We start from the raw sequence: 16,854 nt of genomic DNA, 5'->3' as shown, positions 1-16,854 counted from the left end.
ATTCAACTCTCAGATGTGTGTCTATTCCGCATTTATTTTTAACTAACAGCATTAATGTTGTGATCCCTTTCTTTTTCAAAAAAAAAGGCTAATTTTTTTCTAATGAAAATGATAGTTTTATGGAAAATCTGAAGTTATTCTTAGCAAAACACGTTATTTTTCATGAAATGAATTATCACTGTTGAAGGTTGAGTGTTACACCATCAACAAAACATGTGTGTGGACAGGGGCTTCACTTACTGGGAATGCATTCTAAAGTGTATCCTTATTTCCTAAATGATAAGATTTTCTTTAGGAATCCTTCATTTCCATCTGTTCATAATTTCATTCATTCAACAAAATGTTTTGAGCACCTGCTGTGCACCAAGCAAAGTTGGATATGTGACAGGTATTATGCAGAGAAATAAAGCAGGAAGCAGGGTGAAGACATCTACTAGGAAGAGATCTTGCTATGTTTTACAGTGTGATCAGAAAAGACCTTTGTCATCAGATGACTTTTGAACTGGGACCGTAGGCACAAAGGCAGGAATATGCTTGTAGGTTCAAGGCATAACAAGGAGTCCTGTTGAAGTAGCAGATGTGTGTTCACATTTTTATAATAAACTCACTCTTTACATACTCTGAGTAACTTTAAAAGCTACTATTGTTTAATATCTCATGGTGAGCAATGTCTATTCCCATTCTTTTCCATGACTCCTCTCTTAAAAATTGTGGAAAGTTGTTTTCTCTTTCCATCCCATATGGCTATTATTTGCCATACTCACAGTATCTTTTTTTAGTAGTAAAAGGCATGCTCTCATAACAATATTTACTTTATATATTTGGCTTTGAATTTCCTTAGAGTAAATTTTTCAAATAATAGAACTGAATAGGTTAAAACATATCAAACAAAAACAGATGCTAGTAAGCCTAATGATTTTTAAAATACTAGCATAAAATCACGTAGACTAAAAAAAAAAATAAAGTGGAACCAAACTAATATAGGAGCCAAAAGCTTTTTCCTAAAGCTTCAATTGCAGAGTTCCTTATGACTGAGAAAAAGATTGGGTATGCTTTTTAGTAGGGATGCCAGGTTCTTCAGAAGAACCTGGTTCTATGCTTTCTGCTCTTGTTAGGCCCTACAAAATAAAAGTAAAGTAAGAGATATATTTATTTGTAAACACGTATTTACATTCATATACATCATGTTATTTTTATAAATATTTATGACTCCTTTCAGCTCTATAAGTATAATTTTGTCAACCAAAAATGAAAGATGACCCAATGATTTATCAGCTATTTATGATGACCTTTTGAAGAAGTCCAAGAGGCTGGACCAGACAGTAGCTGGTTATGGTCAGGATAGCTTCCCTGTAATAAATCATTCTCAATGGAGTTTTATTACCACATGCAGTTTGATATTAGTTATAAGTGGATTGTATTTTTAAGGATGTGCTCATCTGTATTGCCCAATCAGAAGGCAGAATAATGACAAAACTATCATTTGAGTCCACTAGTTCAGTCATCCTTGCCAAATGAGTTAAAGCTGGTAAATTTTGTAAGAATAAAAACAAAAATCATTTAAAAGGACTGAACCTGTATTATGGAATCAACTATATACAAATTACTATTAATCCCAAGAAAAAAAAAAGCCAGAATGATTGTGAAGAAAAAGTACAGATGGGTAACTAAGTGGAATATTTAGGTGACTTCTGCGCTAAGGTTTTGCTGTAAGCCTTTACAGGTATAGCAGACAGTATAGCACAGACTTTCTGTGATTGTGTGGCATCTCTTCTTCCCTTTTCCTAATTCTGTTTTAGGTGTTTCTATATGTTGTGTAGCATTGGGACTGCTAAAGTTTTGATAATTTCTTTTGGATATCTCAAAAATGCGTTTTGGAAAACTTCTATTACTACTCTCTGCACCTGTAGTGATAGAAGTTTCTCTAGTGTCCATAGAAAAGAACATCTTCTGGACTAAAAGGCTGCATGGTATACTCTTCTCCATTTCCCAACACACACGTGTTCTGTAATTCTTACTGGCCACCTGGTCGTGTGCTTAGAATTAAAAGTAATTCCCTTTAGTCAGATTGAAACTTTAATAGAGTTTTGCATTTAGCTGTTTTATTTCTACTAAGTGAAGAGCTACAAAAGCATGAATGAAATGTCTAGAGACGAATCTACACAAAGATTAATGAAGCAAAGATCTGGCAATGGTTCAGAGTTGGGACTATGCACAACATTCTCTGTCTGACTCCTCATAAGCCAGAGTGGACTGCTTCATTAGTTCACAATCAAGCCAAGATTCATATACAACCTTCATTATGCTTCATTCATTGGTTTAACTAAAACGTAAGTGCTTACTATGCAGTGGTTCCCATGTTAGGTTTTAAAGAAGACAGATATGGTTTCTGGCTTTGTGGAGCTTGCAATCTATCTTGTGTGTTCATTGTATTTACTTGCGTTGTTTAGAACAAGTGAGGACAGAAAACAAAACTTTGAACTCTGGAAGTAAAATGAGTAGGTAATGAGTAGTAGGTAATCAATGCTGTGAGATTTTCTTAGAGATAATCTACTATTATTTATAAAATGGTTTGTATGAGATTCATTTCAAGTTCTAGGTGTTTGTTCTTGTTCAAATGGCTGAAAATTTTTATTTATTATTTATCTGGAAATATACTAGTATTTTTACTTGTATTTACTTGGTGAAGTGAAATTTTTTATATCTCTAAACAAGTCTTGTAAACTATTTTTCAGTTTAAATAGTTCATGATGTCAGCATGTTAGAGGTTTAAATTTGCACAAAGAATCTTTCTAATGAGGCTTGACAGTGCATGAATCCAAGCAGAAGTTTGCCATCTTTTATCTTCAGCCTTACAGTAAGAGTTCACCATATCTTTTTAATGTGAGAGAATGTGAATTGGCAATACTTATTCCATATGTTATTTATTTATGAGACCTGCTTATCCAGAACTGACAGCCCAATTACTCTAGCCAGAGACCTTATTTCTAGATTCATGTTTTCTCTTGGTGTACAGCTGTAAACCACAAGTGAAGTTTCTAATGTTAGACAAGGTGTATCCATTAGTTCCGCTAGAAAGCTCTAACCACCGGAGCTCATTGATTTTTAGTTTCATATATCTTTAATGAGGAGATTAAATACTTGTTTAGGAAGCAGAGCCTAGCTTAAGTGGTGTTTGTTCCTACAGCATGTATAGTTGAAGACCTCCATAATCTCTCCCATAGGTCATGGCATGGAATGAGCTTTTTACACTAAAACACAAAGCTACAAGTATTTCTATAATTATATAAATGTACACATCTTATAATTATTTTTTACAAAGAAGCAGAATAACCACAGGAGAGACAAAAATATTTTCACTTGTCTGGTATCTGGGCATATCTTCTGGATCGCTCATTATTAGTTCTCCATAAATGCCCAGCAAAATACGGAGTCCAGGTTCAAAGTGAAGACAAAATGTATCTTAATCATGAATTGATTGATTATGTGGTAAGAGAAATGACTAAGTCAAGGCCAAAAGCAGATGTCACCTAAGTTCCCCTAGGTCATCAAGAAAAATTAAAACCTGGTCAATGCCTAGAATATTTCTTAAATGTTTGAGATAATTATAAAATAACTGCAGTGAGAGGTTAGGCCAATTCACTGTTGACAAACTAAACCAAAGTGAGAGCAGAATAAAAAAGAGTATCAAGCAACATTGCCTGGCTGATTATGCATGGTACTACTAAGTATGGGATGCTGCAAGTCCCTTAAAATAGGATCAAGCAGAGTGATAATAGCATTTTCTGCATGCAGAGCCTTTTGTGTGTGGTAAGCAAACCATACTCTAAGAGAGCTGCTGCAAGTCCCTAGGTAATCTAACCAGACAGTGGGAAGAGAAGATCAATTGATTGCTCACCTTACTTTAAAGAAAGAAGGTTTCTCCTTCAGGGAAAAACAGAGAAAGTGGCTATATGGTTGGGGGAGGGGTGTGGCAGAAGCCCATGTAGGGAAAATAGAAGCATGAGCATCCAGGGAAGACTAAACTAGCTGAAATGTATCTAGTTCTTTTTAAAAAATCTATTATCATACTTTAGCAATTTAAGGATCCATTCTCCATAATACTGAGGCAATTACTTATAAATTCTTAGGACAAAATTGTTTCTTATTTTAATATACAGTTCTAAAAGTCGTCATTTAAACAGGTTTGTTTGTTTGTTTGTTTGTTTTGTTTGTTTGTTTGTTTTTTAAGATGCTATAGCAGCAAGATAAGAATGTGATAGGAGATGCAACAAAATAGTACTTCTCAGCCTGGGGCAAGATATTTATAACAAATACAGAGAAAGATAATATCCCCAATATATGAGCTGTTTTAAAAAAAATCTCTAAAAATAACACAACATCCTCAAAAAAAATACTCAAGTGACTGGAGTATGGGCAAGGACTTGAAAAAAATTCTAAAAGCTAATAAGCATATTTTAAAACATGTAATTCTCTAATAATTGTATAGATTATTTCTGAAAAACATTTGAATATATGTGTATATTTAGAAACTTTAAAATATTCAGAACTTTTGGCAGAATTATTACAGTAACTCTTGCTTTTTTTGACTGTTGTTTGAGACAGTGTCTTGCTGGTGCAATCATAGCTCAAACTCCTGGGCTCAAAGGATCCTCCTGCCCCAGTCTCCTGAGTAGGTGGGATTACAGGTGCACGCCACCACACCCAGTTACATTTTTTGTTTTTATTTTGTAGATATGGGGTCTCACTTTGTTGCTCAGCTTGATATCTAAGTCCTGGCTTCAAGAAGTCCTCCTGCCTTGGTCTCCCAAAGTGCTGGGATTACATGTGTGAGCTACCACATGTGGCCCAACAACTATTTCGAACAATAAATCATGATATTAAGAAAATTCTAAATATCTACCCAAAAAAGAAATACTGAAATAAATTATGGTATATTTATAAGTGAAATATTCTTCATCCATGAAAATTACATTTATTAACAATTTTAATGATGTAGAAAAATGTTCAAGATATAACCTACACGAGAAACCATTTATTTATAGTATAATTATACTTATTGAAAAACATGTACAGCAAAAAGGAAAATCTCAACATTTTAACTTTGGTTACATAAAGATTGTTGAATTTTATGTATAATTTTTATTTGATTCTTAATAACTTTTTTTAAAGTTTTCTAAAAAGAACGTGTATTTTTCAGAAAAAAAAGGACAACAAAAATGTCTAAGAAATACAGGAATCCTCTAATCAAATGTATTTGGAAAGGTTTTGTTTAATATCCCCCAAATTTTTGTAAATGTGAATATTTTACTTTAAAATATGTCATGTGAGCTACTTAGGAGAAGGTATAGATATTGCAAAATAGCAATATATTCTTGGATCATTTTGAAATGATAGAAAATTAAAGGTTTTGTTCCTTTCATGGAAATTTGTCATATGTATAGTATTAAGTATTTCCACATTAATTTCTGGTCCCAAAGATCATTTTCAGTGGACACAGTAGCTCAGGACTATCTTTTTCCTTCTATATCCAAAGATAGAAAGGCTAATCTATTTTCTGGTGTTGAATTAGTGTGCAGAATTTGGCATAGAGCTGTTAGGCATTGAAGGACCACTACAAATCACTACTTAATTTTCAAATACAATTTTTGGATTATGTTTGAAGGAAATACATACTCTCTGCTGTTCCTAAGGGTTAAAGTCTACAAAAGCAATTTGGTATCAACTTGCTGCACAGCCAGTGCAACAATCAGTATTCAAAATTCTCCATTCTAAAATGGCATGATTAATTCAGAGATTGGGCTGTACAGTGGTTCAATATTTATGTATAATCATTGAATAAATTCTAAAATGGCCTTAATTTTGTCCTAATTTTCTGCTTTCTACTTTTTGAGCTAACACTTTAGAAGACAACTCAGAAAATTATCGTTTGCATGCCCTAAAGGCATAACCATAATGCCCTTTTTACTGAGCCCTGACCCCTAATATTTTTCTAGGCAAGACCTTAAGTGAGGTAGAAAATAGAGAGGGTGAAGGGGAAAATCTTCAAAAGCAGCATGTCTCTAAATTGATACCATGTAAACCTCTCATAGTATTGGGAAATCACTGCTGCTGGGGGTAAATGAAATGAATTCACTGGGGCATCTAATCCTATTCCTGGAACATTTAAACTGTTTAAATGCACTGGCGAGCAAACAAACTTCAAAGCGATCATTACACCCCAGACACCGTTGCTTGCGTGGCTGAAATCTTTATGAGATTAGCCCCCCACAGAGAGAGAAGTTAAACACGGCCAGAACCACTTTGAAACTGTCGGGAGGATACCCATTTACCGGCTGAGGATCAGGGCAAATGTGCCTAATTCCCAATGTGGCTCTGCCCCAGACCCAGAAGTAACCTACTGAGCTTAAAACCCCACTTCACTCTGCAGCCTTCATTACTCGCCTCTGCAACCTCAACAGCACTGACAACCCTAGTCCTGCACAACTATTCAAAGTTCCTAAGCACACCTTTGGCAAAGTATTCATTTCCCTGACACTATTGTCTTCACCAAAGAATTAAATGATGGATAGCACATATTGAACAAATAGTGTAAAACAGTACAACTGATAATTTGTTGTTGTTGTTGTTGTTGTTTTCTTCTGTTTGGTTTCATATATATGAAAAGTAGCAAAAATTGAAAAATGTATTGTCAAGATTTTTTTCTATCAACTTTTACATTCTTTTCCTTAAATATCTCCCCAATTTTTCTTGCTTCCTCATCTTATATCTTAAATTCATAAAGCAATATCAATAACTCATTTGTTAAAAGTTTTATTCTTAAATTTATTAGTTATTCCTAAACTAGCAAAGTGATTTTTAATTATATAGATGGGGCTAAAAAAAGAAGCAACATTAATTTATTCAACCAACATTGACTTGCCTACCATGACATTCGTACTACTTGCCTGAAAGACAAATGCAGTGGAATCATTCCATCATCAGGTGCCAGTTTAGTGGGTGAGGCAAGACAGACAAATCTTAGGATTTGAGGAATGCAGAACAGATACATAAAGGAAGAGTGAATGGCAATGGAGGTTTGGATACATTTTCTTCCCCTGATCTTTTTATTTCCATGGTTCTTAATTTCTGAAATTCTGCATTTCTTAGATAAGTTTGTGCTATCAATTTTCAAACTCAAATTTCAGAGATGGAAGCTATTTCTATTTGATTCACTTTGTGGAGTCACACTGAAAAATTTATGAGAACATAAATTAGTTTTTATTTATTCCTTGACATGATGCTGTCAAGTTAATTCGGTTCCCTCTGAACATCATGGCCAAGAAGAGGCTTTTCCGTAACTTGGAAGAGACTGAGGGAAAGTTTGGCCATCCTGAGGTCACTCTTGTGGAATGCGGAGTGGCCTTCTAGGTGTTCTTGTGAGGTGCCTCAGTATTCATGGAAGTATGTTAATTTCATTCCCATCAGGATTAAATGTTGAAGCCCATGGCTTGGCCAGACTAACCAGCTACTTTGTCCAGGTAGCTAAAAATCTCAAGTTTAAATGAAAAAGAAAAAAAATAAAAATAAGAGAGAATGGAAATAGCCTAAAGAGAATATAGAGCTCACCTAGTGCATGGTATACTTTAAAATCTGTCTTTCATTATGCCATTCTGGCGGGAAACAACACCCCTCAAACACATTCTATTAGTTCCCCAAAGATTTATTACTTCATTGCTTTGGGGTATAATTGTATCAGGCTATGTAGCAGAAAATTATATGGAAGCTCATTGTGAAAGTGCTGTTAGAATATTGTTTCCCATGTTTCAGTGTGTGCTGTCTTTCTCTCTATCTCTCTCTCTCTCTCTCTCAAAGTCCACGAGATAAGTTTATCTCTGGGCATAGAGTGGGAAAAAAATTAGAATATTTATGAGCAATTATTTGATTTTTTTTTTTTTTGATCTCATGAAACACTGTGAATCATAAAGCTGATCAGGTCTCCTTTAAGTTGGCTGCTCAAAACTTCCGGGTCATATCCATGGCTCATTTCACTCAAGAATGAAAACGCCAACATTTGATGTGCAACGATTACTCTCAAGCCCCACTTGTTACATTGATTTTCTTGTCTCTGACCCCTTTTCTTCATCTACTTTAAATGTTGATTCTGTCTGATTGGATTCTATGTATTTTGTTATGTAATCTTAAATCTTTTGTTGAGAATAACAATTTACACAAAAATAAAAACAAAAATTACAAATCACCATCCTCAGAGATGCCCCTTTACCTGGAAGACTCTAGCTTTTTTTTCTTATCTGATAATGCCATTAATATTTGCCACTCCAGCAGAAAGTTTTACACAAATGAACTAGTGTAATAGGATGTTAACCTATAATAAGAGTTTGTCACACCACAGTCACACTACAGGAGATCTGCCATTGATTTTTCAGTAAATATGGCAAATGGTGAAAAATATAGTGTGTGTTCCTCAGCACTAAATTTTTCAGTGACCATTTTTCTTTTCTGCTGTTTTCTATTCTGCTGTCTTCAGGTGATATTTAATAAAAATGTTCTCTTTCCTCTGTGTTTCAACTTGTACTGACATGGCTAATGGGGCCTGTACTAAAGTTGTCATCTGTTTCACTATTAATGCATTTGTAAAGTTTGCCTTCATTCTTTGGTAAAGCATGAAAACAAATTAGGTTTGAAAAAAACCTACTGAGTCATAGAATTGGAGAGCAAACATGGACCATGCTTCCCTGGCTAGTTAGGTTACCCAAATCCTTCTAGGCCAAAGGACAATGTCTGAACATCATAAAAAGGAATGCTCAGAATATTATTATTTAAAAAGTATGACAATTGTTAAAAGATTCTTCTTTCCATTTAGCCTAAATTTTTCCTTCGGGAACTCAGTATCTTGGCTTATTATTCTGTTGTTAACATAATAAAAATTATCAATATTTCTAATTTGAATGCTTTGGAAAGTCAGGTGTGTTGAGATAAAGGTGTCACTGGAAAAGGACTACTCATTCTCACAGAAGATGGCATTTACCTTATAAAATTGTTTTAAGGCAGGGTCCGCTTCTCTGACTTGTGCAAGCTCACAAACCTGAGCCTCTCAGCAAGGGGAGAATGGGTGTACCTATCATGGGAGGATATAGATCAAGAAAGTTCACCAAGACTAACACAGAGAAACAGCTTCTTTTCTTGATAGTATGAGTCATCTTTTAGTAAATCTCTCTACTTCACAGGGCATCAGAAAGTTGGAATATGGGGAACCTATTTCTCAGTTATCTACAGGTTTTGACTATCAAGTATGTAAAGACATAAGATACACATAAGACACATAAAACTGTTCCCTGACCCCAAGAAATGTGTAGTCCACTAGGCAGACACAGACATAGACGTATAAACACAATCATTGAAAGTCTATGCCATGGACGTTCAAGACATTAAATCAAGTCAGCTTCAAAAAGAGGAATATGCTTGCTTATAGAAGAGGAATATTTTTAAACTACTGCCCAGGATTCTCTCTTCTACAGAAGGTGATTGATTGGAGCTGATCCTTTGTACGATTTTTTTATACTTTATTTATCAGAGAGGAAACTTCTTTCCCTTACTGTCAATTTTTTCCACTTTTATCTATGTGCATGCTCCCGTTTTGTAAAGCAGATAGTTTTAAAGTCACAGCATACATCTCCTCTTGGATAAATGACATAATTAAAAGATAAAAATATTTAATGACTCTCTATATCCTTGAGAATAAAATCTAAATATCAATGTTGGGATACCGCAGAAGGTCCATATTTCCTACCTTACGTTCTTCATGTCTTTTCCCCTTACTTTATGCTCCTTGTTAAGTGTACAATTTATTCTATTGATTCAGTCAGTCCACAAACATGTATTAAGCACTAACTATGCCCAAGCACTGGCATATTTCTGGTCACAAAAATAACACCAAATTTCTAAAGACCCAAACCACTTTTTTTTTAATTGATACATAATTGTACAATTTTATAGGGTATATGTGATATTTTGATATACATATACAATGTGTAATTATAAAATCAGGGTAACTGGGATATTCATCACCTCAAACATTTATCATTTCTTTGTGTTGGGAACATTTCAAATCTTCTCTTCTAGCTATTTTGAAATATACACAAATTATTTTTAATTATAGTCACTCTACTGTGCAATTGAGCACTACAATATATACCTTCTATCACACTGTATATTTGTACCCATTAGCCACCTATCCTCATCCCTCTGCCAACCTCTATCCTTTCCAGGCCTCTGGTAACCATCATTCTACTCTTTACCTCCATGAGATCAACATTTTTAGTTACCACATATGGATAAGAACATGTGACATTGATCTTTCTCTGATTGGCTTATTTCCTTTTACATAAGACTTTCAGTTGCATCCACCAAAACTCTTCTAATATTAAACATTGTAATAAATGTGAGCTATACGAACATTTAAGACATATTAATAAATAAAAACAAGTAAGATAATTATTTACTTGCTTATTCCAGTTCAGAATCACGGGTGTCTGCAGCCTATGCTGGCAGCCCAGGGCACAAAGTGGGCACCAATTTTGGACAGGCCACCATCCCGTTGCAGGGCACACTCACATGCACACTAACACTCAGATTGCGAAAGCTGAAACATACCAATTAACCTAATATATACATCTTTGGGATGTGGGAAGAAACTGGAGTACCTGAAGAAAACCCACATAGATGTGGAGAAAACGTGCAAACTCTACACAGAGAGTGGCTCCAGCTAGTAATCTTTTTTTTTTCCTCGTCAGTGTTATAGCAAAATCACATTTAGTGAAATGATGCTATTCAAGGACCTGTTGTACCAAATTACCTCCTGGTTATCTCTGCCTTAAATTGTCAACTTGTATGAAAGTCTCATGAAAAAAAGATTTGTACACGATTTATCTTGGTATTCTCATGGCATTCCAGAGATTTTGGCATATTGTATCTCTGTTTTCATTTATTTCATAGAATTTATTTTATTTCTGCCTTAATTTTTTATTTACCTAAAAGTTATTCAGGAGCAGGTCGTTTAATTTACATGCAATTGTGTGGTTTGAGGAGATCTTCTTGGAATTTATTTTTATTTTTATTCCACTGTGGTTGAAGAGAATGGTTGATATAATTTTGATTCTTTTTTTTTCAGTATACTGAGACTTGCTTTATGAGCAAGCATGTGGTCAATCTTGGAGTGTGTTCCATGTGCAGAAAAGAATGTATATTCTATTTTCGAGGGGTAGAGTGTTCTGTAGATGTCTATTAGGTCCAATTAGCCAAGTGTCAAATTTAAGACCAGAATTTCTTAGTTTTCTGCCTCAATGATTTAACACTGTCAACAGGATGTTCAAGCCCTGTACTATCATTGTGTGGCTTTCTAAGTCTTTTCTTAGGTCTATAACTACTTGTTTTATGAATCTGGGTGCTCCAATGTTGAGTGCATATATATCTAGGATAATTATTTCTTCTTGTTAATTGAGCCTTTTATCATTATGAAATGCCCTTTATTGTGCTTTTTGACTGTGAGTTTAAAGTCTGCATTTTTTTTTCTGTTTATGTGATAGAACTTTCTCCAACATTTACTTTGAGTCTATGTGTGTTTTTATGTGTGAAATGGGTCTTTTGAAGACAGCAGATGGATACGTCTTATGTTTTTATCCAACTTGCTACTCTGTGCCTTTTAAGTAGTGTATGTAAATCATTTACATTCAAGGTTAATATTGATGTATGAGGTTTTAATCCTATCATGAAGTTGTTAGCTTATTGCTTTGTAGTTTTTAATTGTGCGATTGTTTTATTGGGCTATGTACTTAAAGTGTGTTTTTGTGGTAGCAGATATTATTTCAATTTCATGTATAGAACTCGTTTAACGATCTCTTGTAAGATTGGTCTAGTAACAAATTCTCTTAGCACTTGCTTGTCTGGAAAAGATTTTATTTCTCCTTCACTTATGATGTTAGTTTTGCAGAATATAAAATAATTAGTTGGAATTTATTTTCTTTAAAAATGCCAAAAACAGGACCCCAATGTCTCTTGGCATGTCTCTGCTGTAAAGTCTACTGTTAGCCTGATGGGGTTCTCTTTGTATACAATCTAACTTTTTCTCTGGCTGCCTTTAAGATTTTCTGTAGCATTGACCTTGTATAGTCTGGTGACTATGTGCCTTGGTGATGTTCATTTTGTAAAGTATCTCACATGTGTTCTCTGTTTTTCTGGTATTAAATGTTTACCCCTCTAGCAGGATAAGGAAAATTTTCTTGAATTATTTCCTCAAATATGTTTTAGAGGTTTTTTAGTTTTTGTCCTTCTTTCTCAGGAATGCCACTAATTTATAGATTGGTTACTTTATATAATCCCATATTTCTCAAGACTTTGTTCATTTTTTGATATTCTCTTTATTTTTGTCTGACTGGGTTAGTTTGAAAGACACATCATAAAGTTCTGATATTATTTATTCTGCTTAGTCCAGGCTATTGATAAAGTCTTCAACTGTATTTTGAAACTCCTTAAGCAAATTTTTTTCAATTCCAGAAGCTTTTATTGATTCATCTTTAAGACATTTATCTCTTTCTTAATTTCCTGTATTGCTTTAGGAATTTTACTTGTGTTGATTTTTTTTGTAAGTTAATATTTAATTTTAATAATACTTGTTATGTTTGAACAGTCAGCAATGTACAAAGAGAAAATCTTCAGTGAATGTTTACACACAGTGTGAACACATGCTTTAAATATGCAGTGGAGAAGGAGGGGTGAATTCACAGTTAATAAAGCTAAAAAAAAAGTCCTTGTTATAAATTACACAAAGCATATAAAAATATTTCTCTGAATGCATAGATTAAGACTTTAAACTCACCTACCAGCAACTGTGCAGTCTTATTCCACTGTGATATGCAAGAGTCAGCTGACCATAGAGGATTTTGTAAAGGAGAGACCAGCCTACGGCAGAGCTACATAAGACCCGCCTCTCACCAGAGACACCAAGTCGCCTCTGTCTCTAAACCCAGAACATTCCCTGCAGCTGCTCCTCTGTAGACCATCTCCCAGCCAGGGGCCTCCACTGTTGATTTTTAATCTTGTCTTGAATTTCATTGAGTGTCCTTGCAATCCATGCTTTGAATTATTTATCTGTCATTTCTGAGTTTCCGCTTTGATTTGGGACAATTGCTGGAGCACTAATGTGATCCTTTGGTGGTGCCACTACATTTAGATTTTTCATGGTGCGAGAATTCTTGCATTGGTTTCTTCTTCTATGGAGATGCGGGCACTTCTTACTCTTGTAATTATTTTCATGCAGTTAGAATTTTTGTCTCTTTCTTCCCCTCTTATATGTATATATTCTTTCCCATGTTCCCACCACCTCTGCCTAGACGGTGTGACTGTAGACAATGTGGGTAGGATGTTTTGGCTTTGTTTCTATAGACCTATGCACTTCTGTTGTCAGGCTTTTTTTTGGGCTATGCATTTTGACGTACAAGACAGTAGATGGCACTTATAGGTAAGAGCTGACTGCAGCCAACATGGCTGGGTGTATACTTTATCCTTGTTTACTGGAGAAGCTACTGGTTGCCTCAGCCAATTGGCTGATTCATGGAGCACACAGTGGTATGAACTCCCTGCTCCCTCTGCAGGGAGAGGGTTACTATGGGAGGCGCTTTATGAGACAGGTCTGCCTATAGGATTCCCTGATGGCAGGCACAAGCACCAGCACCTAGGAAGAGCCTGGCAAATGGCCTAGTGCTCAGAAATGTGCCTAGGTGTAAAGCTGGAAAACCTCCTTGGCCCACATTCTCTGAACAGAGATGGATGGTGACCTAAACTCTCAATCCAAAATAGTGGGTACTCAGAATGTCTGGGGATGTGCCTGGGTGTGGAATGGAAAGGGACTTGCTGTACCATGATCTATGTCCAGCAAGGGTAGGGCAGTTTAGGCTGTTGATCCAAACAAGTGAGTCCTCTGAATGCCTCGAGATCTGCCTGAGCATGAAGCAGAAAGGGGCTCCCCATACCTGTATCTCTGAACAGAAAGAATGGGACAAGTCAAGCTGCTGATCCAAGTGAATGGGTGCTCCAACTGCCTGGAGATCTTGCTGAGCATGAAGCAGAGAGGGCCCTCCTACACCAAGATCTCTGCACAAGAAGGGTGTTGTGACTCAAGTGAGCTGATTTTCTGAATGCTTGGTGATTTGCCTGGGTGTGGAGCCAAGAGGGCATTGCTGTACCACAGTCTATGTCCAAGAAGAGTAGGGCGATTCAGGCTGCTGAACGAGATAAGCAGGTACTCCAAATGTCTGGACATCTGCCTGGAGCCTCCCTGTACCAGGATCTCTCCACAGGAAGGATGGGGCGGCTCAGGCTACTGATCCAGGCAAGCTATTGCTCCAAGTACCAGGAGATCTGCCTGGGCATGGAATGGAGAGGGCCCCCCTGTACTAAGTTCTCTGCACAAGAACTTTGGGGTGACTCAGGCTGCTGATGCATGCAAGCAGGTGCTCTAAATGTCTGGAGATCTGCCTGGACATGAAGCAAAGAGGGTCTTGCTGCATCACCTTCTATGTCTAGGAAGGGTGGGTGGTTCAGGCTGTTGACAGGTGAATGGGTGCTCTATATGCCTGGATTTCTGCCTGGGGGTAGAGAAGAGAAGGACCCACTTCACCATGATCTATGTCCATCAAAGATGGAGTAGCTCAGGCTGTCAGTTCAGGCAAGTGGTTCTCCAAATGCCTGAATTACTACTTGGGGATGGATCACAAAGGACCCCCATGGTACCATAGCCTCAGAGTAGGCTGGGACATCTAGGAATAGTACATGCAGACTGATTCCAGTTCACCAAGCTGCCCCTGCCTGTGAGTCTCACTGCTCGGGTGTCATGTGTTTTTTACTTGTTGAATTGATTAAGTTTTTCATAGATTCTGGATATCAGACCTTCATTGGATTCATAGTTTGCAAATATTTTCTCTTACTCTGTAGGTTGTCTGTTTACTTTATTGATAGTTTCATTTGCTGTGCCAAAATTGTTTGGTTAATTAGGTCCTGGTTGTAAATTTTTGTTTTGGTTGCAATTGCTCTTGAGCACCTTATATTGTTTGTAAAGGTCAATGTCTGAAGGGTATTTTCTAGTATTTTTTCCTAGGATTATTATACTAATTGTATGAGGTCTTACATTTAAATCTTTAATTCATCTTGAGTTAATTTTTGTGTGTGGTAATGCTAGGAGTCCAGCTTCATTCTTCTACATATGGCTAGTCACTTATCCTAGCACCACATAATGAATAAAGTGTCCTTTCCCTAATGCTTATTTTTGCCAACTTTGTCAAAGATCAGATGGTTGTAGTTGTGTGGCTTTAGGAAATGCATCATTGAATGGATTTGCTTCTCTGTGTGGTACTGACTTAAAAGAGCTCAAGGATATTCATTTCAGGATAGTTGTACACCATAAAGAAATTAAAATAGAGTATCTTAGTTTCAAGTTGACCCAAGAGAGAAAGAAAACATGAACTCCAAGGAATTGCCATTTAGGCATTTATGACAAGATCAATGTAAATTTTACTTGAGCACCTGGTTTCCTCTTTATGTCAGCAGCTTGAAAGTGGCAAAGTTGTGCTGCTCAATCAACATCATGGAGATAAGTGCCTTAAATTGACCAGAAAACTCACATGAATGAGAGAGTCGGGACAGCAACTCCTCCTAACTTCTTGTCCATTTTATTTTTATTTTTCTAGAGGTAAATACTCTGTTTTCTGTGATTTTCCATAGCCTGGCTACCCTCTTCATGTCCTAAATTTTATATTTGACCTCTATTTACAAAGGACTGCCTCTTTTCCTCTGTCAGATAAGCTACAAACTTACCATTTTATTTTTTATTTTTATTTATTTGAGACAGGGTCTTATACTTGTTGCTCAGGTTGAAGTGCAGTGGCCTGATAACCCGCCACATCCTCAAACTCCTGGGCTGAATAAATCCTCCCACCTCAGCCTCCCTAGTAGCTAGGATTACAGGTGTGTACCACCAAGCATAGCTAATTGTTTTGCTTTTTTTTTTTTTTTTGTAGAGTCAGGGTTTTACCATGTTACCAAGGCTGGCCTTGAATTCTTGGGCTCAAGCAATATATCCACCTCAGCCTCCTAAAGTACTGGTATTACAGGCATAAGCCACCACATCTCACTCAATTTGCCCTTTTAAATACCAGTTGTTAAGGATTTGTTGCTCCAGTCCACAAGACCTAATTACTTCCACCCATTTACTAAGTGTTCTCCCTCAAATCAGTCCAGAAAATATGGAATTCATTAGGACGTTCTTGGATTTTATGCCATTTTGGTTTGAGTCCCAGTTAGGTGGTAAATACTTTGAAAATATGGAAATCTACTTATTATCAACCACCATTATATTTTCTTTATACCCTCAGTGAACAACTGCAGGCATGTTTTTTTTTTTTTTTTTTTTTGAGACGGAGTTTCTCTCTTGTTACCCAGGCTGGAGTGCAATGGCATGATCTCAGCTCACCGCAACCTCCACCTCCTGGGTTCAGGCAATTCTCCCGCCTCAGCCTCCTGAGTAGCTGGGATTACAGGCATGCGCCACCATGCCCAGCTAATTTTTTGTATTTTCAGCAGAGACGGGGTTTCACCATGTTGACCAGGATGGTCTCGATCTCTTGACCTCATGATCCACCCGCCTTGGCCTCCCAAAGTGCTGGAATTACAGGCGTGAGCCACCACGCCCGGCCTGCAGGCATGTTTTTAAATGTCCTCATGATTATTTTTAATTTCAAGAAGAATTCAACTTATCTGGTGTGCTTAGAAAAGTGCATTGTTTTCCTCCAAAAATTTAACAAT

Source organism: Sapajus apella, unplaced genomic scaffold (genome assembly GCF_009761245.1).
Source record: "Sapajus apella isolate SASKATOON/1434 unplaced genomic scaffold, GSC_monkey_1.0 scaffold122, whole genome shotgun sequence".
NCBI lineage: Eukaryota > Metazoa > Chordata > Mammalia > Primates > Cebidae > Sapajus > Sapajus apella.
Note: the sequence above shows the minus strand (reverse complement) of the source record.